The sequence below is a fragment of the Adiantum capillus-veneris genome, chromosome 11 (genome assembly GCF_014529385.1).
Source record: "Adiantum capillus-veneris isolate H3 chromosome 11, ASM1452938v2, whole genome shotgun sequence".
Classification (NCBI taxonomy): domain Eukaryota; kingdom Viridiplantae; phylum Streptophyta; class Polypodiopsida; order Polypodiales; family Pteridaceae; genus Adiantum; species Adiantum capillus-veneris.
In genome coordinates, this window is record NC_140941.1 from 126,730,701 (window position 1) to 126,752,627 (window position 21,927).

A 21,927-nucleotide genomic window follows, 5' to 3' on the forward strand; every position below is an offset into this window, starting at 1 on the left:
ATCATCAAGTTGTCCTCTAATTGGATTGCATTGGCAGTGACATCTTCCTAGGTTGTGATACCTCTAATCACTAGTCCATTATAGATTCCTTCATTCCTCAACCCTCGAATGAATCGATCAAGCAGTTGGTTATTGTTGAAGCGCTCATTTAAAAGGCAACGAGAATTTAAGTGCTTTAGACGACTAATGAAGTCCCTTACTAACTCTCCTTCCTTATGTTCGGCCTTCTGTAGCTGAGATGCTACACCCCAAAGCACACCTTCTCCTATGTACTCCTTTAGAAACAACCTTCGAAGGGTAGGGTAGATTGTTTTCTCGTCCACCCTTAGGGTTCTATACCAATCTCCAGCCTTCCCACTTAATGTCAAGCTTAAGGCATTGCACTTATGTAGTTCGTTGCGTTCCCCTAAGGAATCACATACTTGTTCAAACACTTCAATGTGTTTTCTAGCATCTTCGTCCCCATTGAATTTTTGCGTGAGTTTGGCAATTTGTACTGCCTTACTTCTAGGCTCTCTATCAGATGCATGACGCATATTTTCCGCGATAGATCGACCTATGGTTTGAGCAAACGCTGCCAAGTCACCTATCTGAGGAGGCAGGGCCGGTGGAGGTACTCTTGGAATCATATGTGGGAGAGGGACGGGTACCGGTCTTGGCATATGTGTGGATGATGCAGGATATGAAACATAATCGAGCATAGGTCCACTCGGATAAGGGCTAGGGAGCGGCACTCGAGGAGCATAAACAAGTGGTACAATTGGAGGTGTGGGGGCCATGTGTGCATAAGGGGCTAGAGGCACATACGGTCGAGGCCCCATATTAGGTACTACGACACTAAGTAGTGGCACTACGCTAATCGTAGATGTCATCGGTACATTCTTTGTCAGGCTTATCCCTGGAGTGAGCACTGTGTTTTCCTTAATAGAGGGTTGAGCCAAGTTAGGGAAGCTAAAGTTGTCACTCGGAGGCTCAGATTGCATAGAGACCCCAGGTGAAATGACGTAAGATGGGTCCATGGGACTCATTAGAGGAGTCTCCATTTGTGATAGAGTAGGCTGTTGAGCCTTGCTCGTATCCAGAAATCTCATGGGGCCAGTTGAGAGTATATTTATCCCTCGGTTTTTCCTTTCTGATTGAATAATGCCATGGATAACATTACAGATCATTTTCTGTTGATCTTCGATGCTGGTGGCACTAGAGGTGGATTTTACAATCTCTATCCATCCTACATGGTAGGCGTGGCCAGAGTGTAGATCCGTCAACACCTCAGTGTGGAGGTCGTATGTCCAATGATCATTAATGAACAATCCTTCTAGAGTCGACGTGTTAACGGTTTCTTGTGAGGTAGAAGGAATGTTGCTCCCCGTGGTTTTACTTGTCACCAACGGTACTCTAGAGGGAACTTCTGAAGGATGCATCTCAACAGGGCCTTCTTGGTAAGAAGTTGGCAGGATATCCACATGGACACTCTTTGGGGGTGTGGGGTCCACGTGCGATGTGAAAGGAGAGTCCACTTCCCCACCCCCTTCGTGTGCTTCATTTGCATCAGGTTCCGAGCGAGTAGCTCTACCTAAGACCATATTAGGTATTTTGGTAAAAATATCACATTATGGGAATCTCCAAATCGACTAAATTCATGTAATTTGGGAATTTTCCACTTAAAGTGGGAAAAATTGAGGTGTGTGGTTAGTAAATAAAGTGAAAATCTCATAGGATTGTGGTGTTGATAAACACCAAAAGTCAAGAGGATGTACAACACATGGATTTGAATAATAAATATAAATTACATAAAACAAAGGAAGATACAAAAAAGATTTTGTTTACAAACTGACTAGTATAGTCACAATAGAAGCTCCACATAATTCTACTCCACATTTGATACCATATCTGAACTTTGATCCAAGTGTGGTTGATGTGCACGAGTGAGGCCTTCTTTGGCTTTTAGAGCATGCCTTTCTGGAATCTTTATTCTAGAAAATGGTCCTTCTTTGTTGGGTCTCCAGGACCAAACAATTGCATCTACAGTTTCCCACACTTGTGGGTCCTTATAATTGACAGCCCAATAACCCTTCCAACAATTGCTGTAAGCTTGAGTATCTGTCATCCCACTTTTTCTCGCGCAAGGTGCCCAATATTGAATCAAGAGTTTTCTGTAGTTTGGTGATGTAGGCTCATTATCAATGTCAGATAAAGCCATTGCAAGCCACACTGGATAGATTTTTGTGTCACTCGGAACAAGCATAAGAAAGTCACCTTGGTGCACATCAGACATAGGGTCAAACTCTTCCCTTGGCCTATCTCGTTGAGGCCCACAAAAATGATCGTTCAACTCTTCAAGGCCTAGGAATCTTTCTGCTCCTTGTTGCAAATTCATTGTAGTGCTTTGTAGGTGAGAATATTCTTGAGTTTTTGGCCAAAACATTTCATACAAGACTCCCTCTGATATGATTGCTTTTCCAATCTCTTCAATTACCTTACTCCAATAATCTATCACGGGTCTATAATATCGCGGAATACTTGAACCATTCCCTAAATTTTTCCAAAATTTTATATAGTTCTTTAGCCCCAAAATGACTTCTTCGTGGGCCTTGACATACTCCGCCATTTGTACTAGAGGTGGATCTCCATGTGGTAACATTGGCTTGCCTTCTGTGTCTGTTTTCCAAAGGCGAATACTTCCACTCCAACTTGATACACCTACATGTGCCTTATATTGCATCATTGGTGTCTCATCCTGCATAAAGAACCTGAACTGAAGCGGTTTGGAATGTCCAACAAGTATGTCTTGTCCATCACAAAGATAGCCATCACAATATTGTTTGAAATCGGGGATCTTTGTGAGAAAAAATGGAGCTGGAGATGAAGATGAGCTGTTTCATAATGTATCCATCAAATGTGGCAAAGTATAGGTTTGTATAACTCTCAGCTTCTCTGAAAACCTACTAAACATGGCGTCTATGTCCTCATGTGTATGCCCAACCATTAAAAATCATAGCTGGATGGTTTTGAAAACACCCCTTGCAACAAGCATTGACAAAAAGGCAAATAAGTATCGATTTTTGTTTTCCCCTGAACAATTATCCAATTGTAGCAACAAGTTCTCTGGCAATCTGCGAAATGTTGACCCCAATTCCTCTTCTGCAATTTCTGACGACTGCACAATGGGCTCTTTTCCATCACTCAAGTTATGGTAGTCCAAAGCATCCCTTGAGTTCAAAGCATGTAGTAGTGAAATATTGCTCCTTGGAAGTCCATTTGTTACTAGATCACCAAGAGGATGCTTATCTATCCTCTCTAGGTTATGTAAACAATTAGCAATTGAGCCAATTGTAAGATTTGGATCAGCTGGCCACAAACCATTCAAGACAAAGTGTCCATAATGACCTTCTCCATGTCTATGAGTGATCATGCCAATCAATGCCACCTGCAGATTATATCCTGAATCCACACCCTTGGGAACAATGCGTAATCTAGGAATGGCAGTTTTCTTTTGATCCATCTTATCATGGATTATGCATACATATTTTTGTGGTTGAGTTTCTGAATACGTGCGCCATGCATAATATAGGCTTCTGCAACTCTTTTGTTGTGCCATGTGAACTTCTCTCTCCCTCAAGAGAAGAGCTCTCTCTTCAAGAGAAGTTTTAGCTTCTAACCTTGCCTTGATTGAGCTACAAATATTGCACTTAGAGAACTCACTCGTCTTTGTTAAAGTGACATGTGGGTACTCTTTGTTCCAAATTCTACCAAAAGAAGATTGGGATAGCTTCTTCTCATAGCCCATTTGGTCAAGTGTCGTGTTGATTTCACATAAAATATCCACTTGTTTGTATGTTGATGGAATCACCAATTGAGTCTCTCTTGAGCCATCTAGCAGTGTTCTACTTCTATGTGGCATCTTCTCAGAGTTGTTTTCCACAAACTCATTTAGTAGTGCTCTTGCTAAACTAGTATGTTGAAGTCCCCTTCTCAATGTACATGTGTTCCCATGTACATATTGGCGCACACCATTTTCAAAGTTCTCCTTGTATCGATAAAATGATGTCTTTGGTATTCCATGTAGCTCATACCATGCTCTACAGCAAACAATAGAGCCATTTAGCCTGAATTGGTATCATGACTTCTCATCTTTCTGATAACATATAGAAAGAACATCATAAACATAATTAGTGCGTGATTTTTGAGACTCTCCCCAAAACTGTTGTCGTAACCTTGTCACCATATCACGATCTGCAAACTGGCAACATTTTTGTGCACAACAATCAATGCATGATACCCTTTGAATTGATTTGTTTGAAAGGTAAAAAGTCGAAGCTGGTGCTGCTTTTGATTTTTGAGTCCTGTTCATGAAAGTGTATCGTCTCTTCCTTGACTCCGCAACTTTGATGTATATTGATGATTGTATAAAGGTGTGAATTGTATATTTTGTGCATAGACCCCCGGGGAAGGGTATCTCTCATCCTGCCACAACAATAAAGGTTCCAATCAAGGCTTCATCCTCATGCCATGGTAAAACATGACTGTAGTATTCATCCGCAACTCCCACCGCAGCATCACGTGTGACAACCTGGGCATCACTTCACAACTCTGCAACTACCATCTAATTTCAACGCTAATAAGTAGAGAATCTTGAGGAAAACCATACAAAAAGGTATTGGACATACATTCTTTCATGGAAAAAAATTTAACCAGACATTGTTTACTACTTTTTATATATATGTTGAGTTTCTCAAGGTTAACCCCCTTGGTTTTTGTCCATGTTTTCTTTTCCTAAGGTAATTAATATATTTCTAAGGTCTCGCATATGCAATGGATACATAACTTGAAAATATAAAGTACTAACATGTATCATAGTTCCAATTGGCTTGATTGATGGAGATGTAGCATGTTTTGCAGGACTCCCCATGTTACTTGTACCAACTTCATGATAATTGGTGCCTTGTATTTGAGCACGCTTTGGGGTGGAGCCATTTTTTTGTACTTACTAGTCCACTAGAGTTTTTTCTCTCTTAGTGGTTTGTGAAAGCCTTCTCTCTAAGAGAAGTGGTAGCAATTTGTGAGCATTATAGAGGCAATCTCTATACCCAAAGTGCGAGTATGACTACTCTATTTCTGGCCAGAAATAATGTCCAACTCCTTTTTAAAAAATTTTATTTTTTTATTTTGGCCTCTAGAATTTATAACCGCGTTTTTGGTTTCCTTGTGGTACTCATCAACTTGACCAATTTGTCCTCATCATAAACATATAAGGCTACACAGGTCTTCTCATTAAGATTAGTCAAGAATAGGCTCTCCTTTCAATGTGACTGCATGTTGTACTACTTTGTCACCTCCTATGTAACTCTAGGTGATTCCATGTGCCACCCATGTGTACCTTTTGACTTTCTAATTATTTTATTCATTTATTTGATGATAAATTACTTCACATACTTAAAGTTTATAGTCTTTAAATAACTTTATAGTAGAAAAATAAAATTCTACAATTGGTAAATAAATTTTGTAACAAGTTAGTTAGTGTTTCGTATAGCTAAACACGCCAAAGTTCTGTACTGTAAATTTTAAATTCTAGGTTTTCTTAGCCTACTGTTCATAATTTAAACTCAAATATCTTAAATAATGAGTGATGGTTGAAAAATTCAACAGCGTAATAGTACTTGTATGAAATTCAAAAGTAGAGATTTTACAATCTCCCCAACTTAGAATCTGAGATGCCCTCATCTCAAGAATAGTGAAGGGTAATCCTTGAGAAGGGTTGTCTCATCTTCCCAAGTAGAATCTTCTACAGAAAAATCCTTCCATAAGATAAGTTTTTCTTTGATAGATCTATTCCTAATATTTCTTTCTCGCATCTATAGGATAGCCTCACGTTGAAGGTGTAGAAAATCTTGAGCAAGTGAAATGATTTTCTCATCATCAAGGACATCGTTAGGGTTACGTACAAAAGGTTTTAGTAGACTTACATGAAATACATCATGCACCTTGAGATGGGACGGAAGTTTTAGTTTTAAAGCTTGATCACTTACAACCTTGATTATTTTGTACGGTCCACAATATTTGTAGCTAAGATTCCGATATTGAGGGACCGATTGCTCTTTTTGGGATTTATTCGTAAGAAAACTTTTTCACCTTCCTTGAAAATCCGATCAGATCTTTCAAGTCTGCGTACTTCTTTTGTCAACCTTGAGCAGCTTGCATATCCTTTCGAATAGCTTTGGTTTGAGCTTCCATTCTTCAAGAATTTTCTCTGAGGCTTCTACCCTTATAGTGGGGTCAGAAAAGTTAACAGGTGATAAACATTCTTGGTCGTAAAGAGCATTAAAAGGTTTCATTCCAATACTTCTATGGGTAGAGGAATTGTATGCATACTCTACTAAGGGCAGGTATTCAATCGACTTGCGAGATTCTCTATTGCAATAGGTTCTAAGGATCTCTTCAATTACTTGATTAACTCTTTCATTTTGGAAATTAGTTTGAGGATGATAAGCAGTACTAAAACATAACTGAGTTCCAATAGCTTGAAATAATGATACCCAAAAGTTTGAAGTAAACTTGGCATCACGATCACTGACAATTCTCTTAGGTAGACCATGGATTTTGAAAATCTACTTCACAAAGAGACGAGAAATATCTGAAGCTATAAAGGTTGTCTTGACTAAGATTAAGTGAGCCACCCTAGTAAGCAAGCCGACTATGACCATGATTGAATCATAGCCAGCTTGAGCAGAAGGGAACCCAATGATAAAGTCCATTCTAATACATTCTCATTTCATTTAGGGAATATGTAAAGGATGTAGTTTACCTTGCATCCTTAGTTTCTCCATCTTAATCCTTGTCAAGACAAACATTTCTTGACATAGCAAAGGACATCGCCCTTCATACCTTGCCAATACTAACTTTTGAAAATTGCATTGAGGGTTTTGGCATAACAAGATGTTTTGAAGTTGGGACATCGTGTGCTTCATACATGATAGCATTCCTTATGGAAGAATCCTTAGGTATGCATAGTCGATTCCTATAGTAAATTTGTCCATATCCCAAGGAATAATGTAGAGTTTTAGGCTGATTTGATGATACCCTCTCTTCACATAGGATACTAGCAAGCATCTGGTAGTCTGCATCCCTAAAGCAACATCTACGAACTTGTCTAAAATAGGGTTCTTAGCCACAAAAATTTCCCCCAAAAAAGCTTTACGGCTTAGATAATTTGCCACAATATTATCCTTACCTAGTCTAAATCTAATCTCAAAATCATAATAGTGCATGAGCTCTATCCATCTTCTCTGTCTCATGTTAAGGTTAGGTTGGGTAAAAATCCACTTCAGGCACTTGTGATTAATTACCAATTGGAATTTACATCCCAATAGGTAATGTCTTTATAGCTTGAGAGCATCAATAGCTGCTAGAAGTTCTAAATTATGTGTAGCATAATTCACTTCATGAATTCTAAGCTTCCGAGAACTATAATCTACATGCCTTCCTTATTAAGGACTCCTCCTAATGCAAGGTTATGGGCATCTGTGACCGTTTCAAGTTCTTGGGTAAAGCTCAAGAGTTTTAGAAGCAATATACTTCTTAAGTTTTTTGAAGCAAGATTCATGTTGTCCTTGCCAAAGTATCATAGCTCCTTTCTTTAGCAAGCCGGTTAGCGGTACAACTTTAAGAGCATAATCCTTTACAAAGATCATGTACCACCCTCTCATATCTAAGAACCATATGAATCTGGTTTGTGAAGTGGGTTGAGGCCATTTCACAATATCCTTGACTTTGTCGAGGTCAATCGAGACACCTTTAGGTGAAATGATCAACCATTCGTAATAGAACTTATGAGTAAATAAGGTACATTTGCTACTCTTTGCATACCACGGATTTTGACATAAAAATTCTAACACTTTTTGAACGTGTCCTTCATGCTCTTCCTTTGATCTCAAATAAATTAAGATATCTTCAAAGAATACTAGGACATAACTGTCCAAGAATTCTCTAAAGATATCGTGCATTAGATGATTAAAAGTTGCAGGAGCATTTGTAAGTCCAAAATCCATTATTGTAAATTCGTAATGACCATAGTGAGTGTTGAAACCTTTTTTGAAGATCTATCAGCCTCCTGGATTTGGGATGATGATAGCTAGATCAAAGATCAATCTTTGTGAACATTTTGGCTCACCATCTCATCAATAAGAGGAATTGAATTCCTGATGGTAACCTAATATAAGCCCCTATAATCTATGAAAAGTTGAAAAGATCCATCCTTTTTCTTTTGGAAAAGAACAAGTGCACCCCATGGAGACGTACTAGGTTGGATAAACCTTGCTCAATCAATTGCTTGAGATGCTCCTTGAGCTCTATAGCCTCTGGAAGTGACATCTTGTACGACACCCTTGAGACCGATTCACTACCTGGAACAATTTTGATTTCATGGTCTACCTCCCTAGGTGGTGGTAATTTAGAAAGTTTTGCGGGGAAAACATGTGAAAATTCTTCTAGCTACATTGGTTCAGGCTTAAAAGAAGATTTTTCAAACTTTGTTCAGTTTGACTATAAAAATTTGTTGTCCCTTGCGTAACCCTTTCAAAAGAGGATTAGCCTTAACCAAGTAAGCTTTTGGTCGTCCATTTTGTCATTGAATAGTGACTTCGTGACCTTGGTTGTCCACAAAGGAAACACTTCCTTGGGCACAATGGATATTGGCACTCTGACTGGCTAACTAATCCATTCAAAGAATTTCATCGTAGATTCCTATGGGTAAGTTCAAAAAGTAGCAAAAGTAGAGTATTATCACAAATTAAAATCTATTTTTCCCATAGTGTACCAAGATAACACCTCCTTTTTGTTATGTAATTCAAATCTCATCTTTCTTGCAGGGTGTTGATTAAGTCCTAACCTCCTTAGACATTTAGGTGAAAGAAAAGAATGAGTACTGCCACAATCAATAAGAAGATCAATTTTTTCACCTTGGTGATAAATACAGGTGTTTGAATGACAACATATTTTTATCCTACTCGTGGGTTATTGATTTCAGCATGTAGAGTTTCGCTTGCCTCTTGTTATTCTCCCAATATTGGCTCTCTTATGATAGCATTGCCTCTGGAAGCCATTCCGCATCCCCGGGGAGGTCACCTAAGAAAATGTAACCTATCACGCGAGTTCAACAAAAGGGTTTTTAAAGTTCTTGAAGCTTACAAAAATATATATATAGAAGGAAATTATTTTTTCAAATTTGAAAAGAACTTACAGACTTTAAAAAAAAAGGGTAGTAAATTATATTCCTAAAAAAATTCACAGATAAGGGGTTTTACAAACATGTCTTGAACGCACGTGATATGGTAGTTTTACACATAGTGAACCCCCCGAGTCCTCATCCTCGACCTCGTCCTCCATTTCTTTCTCCATGATTTATTATTTGACCTCGCCCTCTGGGTTGATTAGGTCTCTTTGTAACAAAGACTCCCCTGGGACATACATTCCTGAAATGTCCTAGCTTGTTGCATTTAAAGCATCTAAGATCTACATTTTGAGCTACAGTTGATGAAGCTGCAACTATTGCATGATTTTGGTGGATTGGGTGAAATGGCCTTTGGTTCCACATCATAGGTCATCCTCTCCTTGCAGCATTTCTTATATTTCCATTTTGTTCCCTTTAAGAGTTTGACATCTCTTTAGCTAAGGGTTGAGCTCTTAAAAGAGTATCTTCTAAACTCATAGGCCTAATGGCTTCTAGATGAGTGTTCAAGGGAGCATTCAGCCCTTGGCCAAAATGGGCTACTTGTTCATTTGCGGTCATTGGTGGATCATAGCACCTAAGAGTTGAAAATTTGGAGTAGTAATTATCAATCATAAGATGAAACTAACATAATTTGAAGAATTTGTTCATCTTAAGGGATTTGTAGGCAGGTGGAAGATAACACCCTTCCACAACAGACTTAATGTCTTTCCAAGTTTTGAGCTACCCGGTTATCTTTGCAGTGCTGTTTCCAGCAAAGCTTGGCATCCCCCATGAGATGGAACATAGCCAACATTGCTTGGTTATCGGGAGTAGTTTCAGTAGCAAAAACATTATCCTCCATCTCTTTACGATTAACTATAAAAACTCCTAGTGCCAAAAAGTTACCTAACTCAGCGGGTCCACCCATCCATAGAATGATACCGTCAAGGTATCATTCTCCCACTTTCCACACCGCAGTCACCCAACTTTTGTTACCTAATTACTACCACAATGTTTAAACATACATGTTACTTTACCTTATTTATGGTACTCGTTTATTAAAACTTCCTTTCAAACAATATTACAAACAGTAGCAAAAAAATAAGGAGTCCATTTTAAACCAACAACGTTTGAATTAGGTTCACTTAAGAGTCTCTACTTGAGCCATTAAGTCCAATATGTATATACATATTCATAAAAACCCTTGCCATCCTAAGAGTCTTATACCGCTTGACAAGTACTCGTTGTGCAACCCGCACCACAACAACAACAGGGCCAGCCCACACGTTATCCTCACACCATGGTAAAACATAATTGCTAGCAGTGTTTTACACTCTGAAGCTATGGAGACATTATCTATTGGGAAGTAAATTCCAATTGGTAACCGCTCGCAAGAGCCTTCAGTGGATTTTGACACAGTCTAACCTAAACATGAGATAGAGGAGATGGATAACACTCATCCACAAATATGATTTTGATGTTAAATTTAGACCACGTAAGGATAATGTTATGGTAGATTCCCTAAGTCTTAGAGATCTTTTGGGGGAAATTTATGTGGCGAACAACCCTATTTTAGACAAGGTCTTGGATGCTATTGTTGGATATGCAGACTACCAGATGCTTGCTAGTATCCTACGTCAAGAGAGGTTATCGTCAAATAATCATAAACCTCTACATTATTCCTTGGAAGATCGGAAAATTTACTATAGGAATTGACTATGCATACCTAAAGATTATTCCCTAAGGAATACTATCCTATATGAAGAACATGATGGCCCCACCTCACGACATCCAGGTTATGCCAAAACCCTCGATGCAATTTATGAAAGTTACTATTGTCAAGGTATGCAGGGATGTCCTTCTCTATGTCAAGCAATGTTTGTATTGTCAAAAGATTAAGGTAGAGAGACTAAAGATGCCGGGTAAACTACATCCTTTACATATTCCCCATATGAAATGGGAATGTTTTAGTATGGATCAAGATCGACAAAAGAAGTACACAAACTTTAAGGACGAGACCGGATTTTCAAGGAAGGTGACAAAGGTTTCTTACAGGTAAAACCCAAAAAGCACAATATTTCCCTTGAAAAGTATAAGAAGCTTAGCTATCGATATTGTGGACCTTACAAGCTAATCAAGGTTGTAATGATCAAGCTTATTAACTAAAACTTTCTTCCCATCTCAAAGTGCATGGTGCATTTCATGTAAGTCTATCAAAACACATGTACATAACCCTGACCATGTCCTTGATGATGAGAAAATCATTTTACCTACTCAAGATGTTCTACAATCTCAACCTGATACTATCCTAAAAACTCAAGAAAGAAAGATTAGGAATAGATCTATCAGAGAACACCTTATCTTATGGAAAGATTTCCCTGCAGAAAATGCTACTTGGAAAGATAAGACAACCCTTCTCAAGGATTACCCTTCAATGTTCTTGAGATAAGGGCATCTCAAATTCTAACTTGGGGATATTGTAGGGTCTCTACTTTCGAGTTTCATACAAGTACTATTATGCATTTGAAATGTTCGGCTTGATAAGTAAGTAAATAGATAGTTACTCCACTTAGGATAGGTGACATTTGAAACAATGTTACATGAGGTATGGGTGTTTGTTTTTGACATTGAGGAAAATCCTTTACAAAAGATCAAACATCACTCCTCATAGTCGGCCAAAATACTCCAAGTCTCAAGATTTGTTACATAGTTTGGTTTTCCGCAAAGTGAAGTCCTACTACAGTAACATGTGCTTGACTTAGGTACTGTTTTTTTTCTTCAGGATTACTACATAAGAGTAGTATTCCATCTCGATTTATTTTGTATAACTTACCAGCTAGTAATTGATACATAGCCGATTTCTCGATTAATCCGATTGTAATAGGAAGTGGTATTTGTGAATCCACTTGAGCTATTGTCATTAATGACACCATGTTTTTCGATCATTGAGGTATCATTTCCACGGAGAAAAAATAGGCATTTGGTAGATCATCATCTACCCCTTTCGGTGATTGTTATTTAAAAGCATGGCTCATCAATGTTTGAAATGTGGTTGGAGCATTAGTTAACCCAAACGACATAACCCGATAGGCAAAAATACCCCATTATGTTGCAAAATCCGTTTTATGCTGATCTTTTGGGTCAACCAAAAGTTGATTGTATCCCGAAAAACCATCTAAGAAGCTGTAAGCTTCTTTTCCTGCAACTCATTCTAAAACATGCTTAGTAATTGGAAGAGGAAAGTTGTCTCTAATGGTAGCTGCATTCACCTTTTTGAGATCAACACACACTCATAATTTTCCATTCTTCTTGGGTACTACCACAATTGGAGACACCCAATCTATGTGTTCAATTTTGTAAATGAATTTGTCTCCCTTTAGTTTTTCAATCTCTTCTTTTATCTTCTTGGCAAATGTTTCATTATATGTGTATAGCCTTTGTCTACTTGGTTTCGCATCATCTCTCATGGGTATGGTATGTTGACAGATTTTTGGATCAACTCTCTTGAAATCCTTGTAAGACCAAGCGAAGATATCTCGGTATTCCTTTAGCAAGCTCAGCAAAAGCTCTTCTTCTTTCTCTGTTAGGTAGTTTGCAATGTAAGTAGGTCTAGACTCTTCTCCTGGTTTGGCCAGGTCTATCTTTTTAGCGTTTTCAGGCCCTTCATAGGACTCACCCTATTTTCGTAGTTCCTTGACATCCTCTTCCGTGGTTTCCATTTTGGTCGTATATATCTTCTTTAGAGATTTTTTTAACTCTTGATATTTCTTTTTCTGCTTAACTCGTGTCATGATTGGCTTCTTATCCTGTTGGTTTGCTTGAGTATCCTTCCTTGTTTTTCTTGATGTTTTTGACATTTGTGGATTTTTGTTTGAAGAATATCTGCCAGTGATTTTGTCCTTGACACAATCATTTGCATCTATCTGCATCAGGAGTTGTGTTCTACTAGAGACTGATGGCATAGGTCGTGTTTTCAAGTTTCTGGTATGTCTTTTTTGTCTATACCATTTTTGTCTTCTTGATTTCTGGTTGGGAAAGTCATAAAAAATTTCCTCCCCTCCTTTCAAGAGGAGCAAAGCTCTCACACGTTCTTTTTCTGACCCTGAACCTTCTGAGGTAGCTAAGTATTCATCTAACTCATCTGTTGCATCGTAGTAGAGGTCTGAAAAGACTTGTTGAGCTTTCCTCGAGTCCTTGGGTTCCTCATCTTCGTCTTCAATGCTGAGGGTTGAAATCATTTGGATAAGAATTATGTCGTATCCATCCTCATTGCAAAAGCGAGTAGGCATAGACGTATTCACACATACATCCATGGTCGATAAAATTTGAATCCACTCGAATGGCTCAAACAAATGCTCTGGAAAGAGTTCAGGAATCTGGAAAGTGCATGTACTTTATAGGCACTGCATTATTTCCTGGGTATGGAGATTGTTGACCCAAAGTAGGTTGAGGTCTTGCCATATCCATTGGTGGTATTTGAGCTTGGGCCATATTAGGCTAATATTTATACATGGGTTGTCCTTGTGGCCTCATAGGCACGTATTTGAACATTCCCATCAAACTTTGGTCTGAAGTAGCACTCGTGGGTCTCATGGTTGGTCCATTTACCCTCAATTGCACACCATTTTTGTGGCCTAATTGATTGTCCCTGTTGAGGTATCCCTTGTCCTGGTCCCCTCATAGGTGCTTTTTGCATGTTATTCATCATGTATTTCATCCTTTTGAGCATATATTCTATGGCTGAAAGTGGTGTTGCAGTAGCCGTTCCCACTTGTGCTGATTTAGTGGATGTTGTTTTCTCGCTTTGGTTATCCTTAGGGACATCTTCTTTGTTAAAAATATCACAATTGTCTCCTAAGTCAATAACATCTAACACACACTCTTCTAGGGTTGTATGCTTTTTACTATAGAGTATAGCATGAAGCTCTTTGTTTAGCATTCCCTCTAGAAACAAAGATACGAGTCGCTCTTCTGCAGGTATCTCTAACCCTAGGCATCTGGCAATGTATTGTTTCATTTGAGTTGCACAATCCCTAACAGACTCACTATGTTTCTGTTTAAAGTTGTAGATTTGAGCTATCGTATTATGTTTGATCCCTATTTTAGAACAAGCAGCTACAAATCCTTGAGCTAATGTGGTCAAGTCCATGATCCACCTTGCTAAAATGTTTTGGAACCGTGTCAATGCTTTTCCTTCTAACAAACCCCTGGAATTGAGTATGGAAATCGAATATACGTTCTGCTCTTAGCACTTGCTTCAAGCTTGCCAAGTGCTCGTATGGATCCCCTGATTCACTGTATTTTCTGACCCATTTCTAAAAATCAGCTAGTCTGACGTGTCTATTTGGTTCAACTCCCGGTCTCCTGGCAGTTGGTCCTGTTCCGACGAGTCCTTCAAACCAGTCTATCACCTGATTTTCTACGTGATGAGGTGGTTTCCGGTTTCTTAACATTACTCTCAGATGATCTCTCGCGGTGTTCATATCTTGGAATTGTTTTTGGTCCTTGTCCCAATATCCAATCGCTTATGGAATACCCTTGGTATTTGGTTTGTTCTACCTTCTCAGGAGTCATCATAACAAAGTTTTTGTTATAACAATTTCTAAACAGATAGGTTGGTAGGTATGCTGATCCCTTATCTTTGATCTTGAAGATATGGATGATCTTCATGGCCGTTAGTTGTCTTGATTTGTCATGCGAAGTCCACAAAAGATCTTGTACGTTTCTAGTCTCCCAGCAATAGACTCCGATCCTAAGATTATCCGTACTAAGCCATTTCAAAGGCTTCAAATCTACTTGATCGTATCCCTTGAATTCTAAAGTTGGAGGTCCTTCTTTTGCTGACATATATGGGAGTATGGTGTTTATTTCTAACCCCCATTTGTCTATCACATTAGGGTTTTTGACCTGTACATACTGAGTTCCGTTTCTGTCCATGTACATTTTTCCTTGTTTGTTTGCCCTAATCTCTTCTTCGCCTCAATACCATGGTCATCAATGCAAATAGCATACTCCTCGTTAACAGTAGAATGGTAACAGGACACTTTTATGTCCTTTGACACTTTTGTGTCGTGCTAAGTGACCATTTTGCTTGAATTATTTGAAGAGTATGAAAATGAATTTCTAGGTGCTATATATCCACAAAGTTGCCTTATGAGCTGAAAAAAACTTAGCATTTTTTTTTGAGTATCGATCTCACCATTAACCTTACTCTTGCACAACATTTTGAACCTAAACTGTGTGAAAAAACGGGTCTTGTTTTTGGCTTTTTTTTCAAATTTTGGCAACTATACCACTCTAAACTTCATGTTTGTGAGGTTTAGATGGCTAGAGGTTAGGCCTTCATAGTTCTCAACATGTTTTGATGCTTGTAGGGAGAGCTAAGTGTTAAAATTGAAAGTTATGACCAATTTACAAGAATTGCATAATCCTTTTTTTGGCCAAAATTAGCACTTTTATGATTTTTTGGTGGCTTTCTTGATATCCAAATTCAATTTTGATTGTGTAAGTGTAATGTATAACATAAAGCTAATCTTCCTTGAGTTTTGGGGGAGCTAATATGCTATATAGCATAGTATATGATGATGGTTGAGTTTTTTTATTTTGCTGAAGAATACGATACATTTTAGAGTAGCAAGTATAACTTTCTCAATATTGGTAGTTTCTTAGGCCAATTGTGTGTATTTTGTAGGTAGTAACCATATCTAATCATAGACTACAAACTTGGCTAGATATTGAGTAGTTTCTAGAGGTCATAATGCTAAACCCAGTTTTTTTCATGTTTGCTGTATTTAGCACTTTATCATTGCCCCCAAGGTTCCAATTGTAAGAGATCCACTATCCTTTTGACATGCTCCATGGCTCCTTTTGAATCTAGAGGCCCAAAGGGAACTAAGAAAACATGTATATAGTATCTGTATTGAACGTGACTATAGAAACTTTGATGATAGGTCCACAGAATGCCAAAAATGCAACTTTTTTGTACCTATTTTTTTTTCCCAAAAAAAAATTAGTGAGGTAAAAGCAACTATATGTTTTGGTTACCAACCCATTGAAGTTAGCGGGGCATTTTATCTCATGTCCTACAAAAATCTCCACTCTTAATCAACCGTAAGAAATTGCTGTTTTGGGCAAAATGCATTGGTCCATCAACTTTGGAGGCTTGTAGTGACCAAGGGATGAGAAAAATTACGAGTTTCTCCTTTTTTCCATATGTAGTAGTTATTGAACTATGAGCTCATGAAATGATTTTTCAAAATGAGTGGATCTACTATGGTTTTGGAAATTTTTCCCAAAACCTTGAAAGGACACTTTTATGTCCTGTTAGGTTACCATTCTAGTATTAAGGTCCAGGTAAACCTGAGATCCATGGCGGTTAGTCTTATAAAAAGAGAGTATATGCTTATAGCGCATTGTCGTTCCGGTTTTTGAGTGAGTCGAGTAAGAAGACATTTCAGATACTGAATCTGAAAAAAGTTTTTGAGACTTATTCAAGGATTGTGTGCAAGGAATTGCCTTGATTCATGCTTTCTTTGGTGGATACTCTATTGGAGGTTTCTCCGTGTATGCTCTAATTTCCTAGTACACGACCAGATCTAAGGTTCATAAAGATTGGTGAAGCCTTGGATAGAGTACTTACATTTGGATTGACTTGTCTCAATTTCCACTTGACTTGATTGCAACCTCTACTGAATTGCTGATTCCTTGTTTGCAACCTGATTCCTATACAAATTTGATCAAGTTAGCTATTCTTCTATAAAGACAATAGATGTTTTTGGCTAACTGTCGTGATTGGTCTATGTGTATCACTTCAAATTGAGCTACGGGAGTCATCATTTGACTTTTAGATTCAACCTTAGCAAAAAATAAAGGGATTAATATGCAACCTGGAAACTGAGTGAACATGTACCTGTTCGGATCCAGTTGAATCCAAAATTTTCCGATGGCTTTGTATTATGCTGGTCTAACTCTTTACAAGTTCAAAAGTCAAAATTGATGTCCCTAGGTAGCAGTAGTAAATAATCGCGACTATTTACTTTTGCTATTTTTTTACACTTTTTGGATTGGTTTGGCAAGTATACAACTTGTTAAAGTCCCTGGACAAGTTTCAACAAGTTTAGACAAAATCTGATCAAGTTAATCAATTGTTTTGTGTCCGCAAAATCTGATTTCAAGAATCTGGCTTAAGCCTCGCTTTTGTGATCCAAATTTCACCAAAATTGATTTGTGGGGTCTTCTTCATATTCTTGACCTTGTGGTATACTCAAATTTGCAAAATTTTCAAGTTTTGAAGCAGATGTATTTTTGTTAATTTTTGTCCCAACTTTGACACAGACTGTTAAGCACCTCAAGTCAAGGTCACCAGCCAAGTTTCATCAAGTTTGGACAATTTTTTGTCAAATGGTCATCAATTTTCTTTCCGTAGACTCACTTTGCAAAGTTAGTCACAATTTTCAATCCAGTGATCCAAATCTTACCAAATTTGGTTTGTGGGCTTATTACAACATGGTAAAACTAGTGGTATGCTGACTTGGTCAAAAAAGTTGAAAAATGGGACAGATGTAAATAGTCGCAATTATTTACAACTGACAACGTTTTGCATCTTTTTGGTCAATTGAGCATGTACACATGTTTATCACATCAATATAAGCCTATGAATCAAATTTCAACAAGTTTGGACAAATTTTTCTCTAATTTACAGTCAAGTTTCAAAAAGTCAGTACAAACTTTAGTTTTTACCCAGTTTGGTGATCCAAATCTTTTGTGCCGTTACAAAAGTTGTTTGTACATATGCAATGAGTCAATGGTATGAACCTTGGTCAAATCAGTTAATAATCACGATTATTAACTTTAGGCTTGAAATGAACACGTTTTTGCAAATTTTTCAAGACAGTCTTTACATGAGCTATTTTAAGCCTACGAATCAAGTCAAAACTTAATTTGGCCTAAAATGTCAAGAAAGAGTAAATAATTTGAGTTTTGGCCAACTCTTAAAATTTTTACCTCAAAGTGTCCTTGAGCTTACCAACTGGTTCAAACAACTTTTAAGCTTAAAACTCCAGTCGGATTGAGTGGTTTCAAGTCTTTTCATGCTATTTCTAGCCGTATACCTAAAGTTCTACAGCGTCCAATAACAACTCACACTTGATTCTTTCAGAGAGAGCAATGTTGTCCATACTACTATGGGAAAAGCACCTTTTGAGATCATAGAGGGAAGACCTAAAAGTCCCTTGCTACTTATTTCTAAAATCCACCTCGGATTCTACTTACCCTACTCCTAGATTCTCATGCAATGGGGTTGTGGAAAGTGTCCACAACACTCGTTTTCTTGTCTTTTATGGTTTTCTGAGCATTGATCTTATGTATCATCTACCAATCAGCCTCAAAATCCTAATCTATTTCTACAATCCTACAGTCCTAAAGGCACTCAGCAAGTACGATTACTTTCAAGCTACCTCTATACAGCAAAAGACGACAATCTTAGGCTATGCAGTTTCTAAAAGAAAGTTTTGAACTCTAGGCAATTCTAGAGGAAGTTAAAGGATAGCTTCACAAGACGCTCGTGTTTTACCCTAGTTTAGGTCTCTTCGATTCCCGACAGTGGAGCCAAATGTGGGACGCATGTCTAACCTCACCATCCTATCTTTTTGTGGTATCAGCGAGAACCACGATTAAATTGTCAATCCATGGGATGAAGCTGACTCGACTAGTGCATAGAGATTATAAGAGGTTGTCAATATCTCAGAAAACAACTAACAACTTGCATCTAACTCAAGCTACACTCAAGTGACTGAAATCACCCAAAGCCAATCGCTCATTGGCAAAAAAATCACATTCGTTACAGTATCAAATGACATCCAAACGGAACGAAACTTCTAGGACATGATTTTAATACCTAAGCACACATGCTTATGGTCTCAAATCTCGCTTTAAGTCAAGTTACGATATGGCGATTATTAACAGCAGTGGATTTTTGACCTAGTTGTTTTCGACCCAGAATGCATCTAAATTCTTAGCAATGATGCCCCAATACCCTGCCTATGCTTAGTTTTTGATTTGAAAGTGTAAATTCCTAGTTATGATGAAATTAGGCCGCGGGTCGGCGACGCCAAAAGTTATGAAATACTGTGATGTGTTTAAGTCAATGCGTAGAGCTCTTACTTGGGGTTTCAATGCAACAAACACGACTACAATGTGACAACAAGGGAGGGAGTAGGAAGCGCAAGAAGGAGAGGAGTGAGCATCGTTAGCGCACGCTGTGTATTTCATTATCCAAAACTTAATAATAACTTAACAAAAAGTGGCTTTTATACCTTAGCCAAGGTTTTTGATGGTCAAAACTAATAATTTGGGAGTTCTACGAAAGATGTGTAATGACAGGTAGATACAATCTGGAAGCTTGTAGCCCTGACTTATTAATTACAAAGTTTATCCAAGAACTCCAAAAAATGGTATCTGTGTTAACTTGCTCCTAACATATACTATCAAAATTTCTCAAACCTTGTCAAATATGCTCCAGTAGAGATGACTCAAGAGATCAAGGTAGCTAGATTCGTGTTAGGGCTAAATAATCCTATGAAGATTAGACTTCAGAGTCTTCATCTTACTAATTTTGTAGATGTCCTTGATTCAAGAGAACCCATTGAAATAGAGTTATCTACTACGAGAAAGAGGAAACCAAAACCCATTCCTGTTTGTGAAACCAAAAGGCCTCGTCGGAGGAGGAACGAAGATTTGAAAATCCACAGCAAAGAAGAGAGAACTTATTACGTATGAAAGCTAGACAGGATCATTTGTGCTCCACTTGTCTTGATCCTGGTCATCAATCCAGGGATTGTTCATTTAACAATTCAAGCTTCACAGAATTGGTGGACAATTAGAACACAAAAACTTTAATCCGAATTGGAATTTCAAAAACTTTAGACCTAGACCATCGACAATTCAAAAGAACTTCAATCTGCAACTTTAACCAAAACTAGAGACAACCTCAAAACCAAGGGAATTTTAGACCAGGCAATCCACCTTTTGTTTGGAATGGACCACTTGTCAACAATAACAACAATGGAAATGTTAATCATCAACCTCATCCAGTGTGTTACCATACATGTGGTAGTGATGTGTGTTAACACACTAGGACCGTCGGGGCATTTTTTTCCCTCTTTAGGAGGTTTTTCCCCCGTGCATTGTATATACGCCCATCACTCTAGGGCTATCTATCTTTTCATTGCACACTAAGTAATATACTCTTTGTTGTGTGCCTTGAGCTTCCTTCATCTTCTCCAAGCTGTCTGTGTTTTCTTGCAACCCTAATTCCACCAATTGGTATTAGAGCAGGTTGCATCCTTCCGGGCTTAGTCGCCAGCAACTCCAGCAGACGCCTTCTCATTTTCTCCAAATTTTAATGAGTTTTGGCGAGCGTTTGCAGGTCGATTTGTTTTTTGGGAGAGCTCAGATTTTTGATTTGGGCTCATTTTAGCCTTTGTTTCCACTACAGCCAGGTTTGCACATGCAATTTTTTCATTTTATGCAGAATTTTTGTTAGTGCCAAATACTGCATAATAGGTCTCATACAGTCTACTACGGGTTGTGCTATATAGCACGTGATGATCTCACTCCATTTCCTCTCATTTCGGACAATTTTCACATAAGGTGCATGCATTTTCCATGGCTAACAACAACATAGATGTGTTCAAGATGTTTGCTGTTGAGCGCAGATTGGATGGGAAGAACTACCCTATGTGGGCTCACATGATGCAACATGTTCTTGTGTCAAAGGGCATCTAGAATGTTGTGCACGGTATTGATGTACGTCCTGGTTTTGAGGATGTAGGCGATGTTGAGGATGTGGCAGGTCTTGCTGCAAGGATTGCTGCTATTAGAGTTGTTTTCCCTATGACAGAACAAGCTTTTTGGGATGTAAAAGGATGCGCAAGCTCATGCATTGATTATGTTGTCTATGAAGCGCACCATTACTCCTCACATTCATTCAATGAAATTTGCAAAATAGGCTTGGGATATTCTGGCTGGTCTTTATGCAAGCTGCAATGAAGCAAAAATTGCATTGCTGCTGTGTAAAGAGCTCGAGTGGAATATTATGCATAAGGAAGATGATGTGGACACTTTCCTTGATGGTGTCAAGGATATCAATGAGCTACTTATTTCTACAGGTGAAGTCATTTCAGACAGTTCCCTTGTGCAGATTTTTCTTGAGGCCTTACCAGATTCTTACTAGACTTTTGCTTGTACTTGGAGACTTATGTATGACCTAAGGAAATCTTGAAGTTGTCAAGTTTGATGCATTGTGCACATTGTTGTTGCAAGAGGCACTTTAAACAATAAACAGGACTAGACAACGTGCAATTGAACACGCTTTTATTGCTTCTCAAAGAAACGGTGGTAACAACAATGCAACCACTTCTTATGGTTCTTCTGTGAGTGGAAAATCACCTGATCCTAATGCTTCTGCTAGCAACAATTCGTTTGGAAATTCTGGTGATAAGGAAAAAAAGAAGATGTGTTTCCATTATTTTAAATCTAATGATCACTTGATTAAGCAGTGTCCTAAGTTGAAGGCCAAAGAGGCTAAGAAGAAAGAGGGTGGTTCTACTGCAAATGCTGGTTCCACTACAAATGCATCCATTGTTGATTCTTCTGTGAAAGCATATTGTGATGCTGATTTTGATGGAGAATGGGCTTTTAGTGCAAAGTGCACTTACAATCCT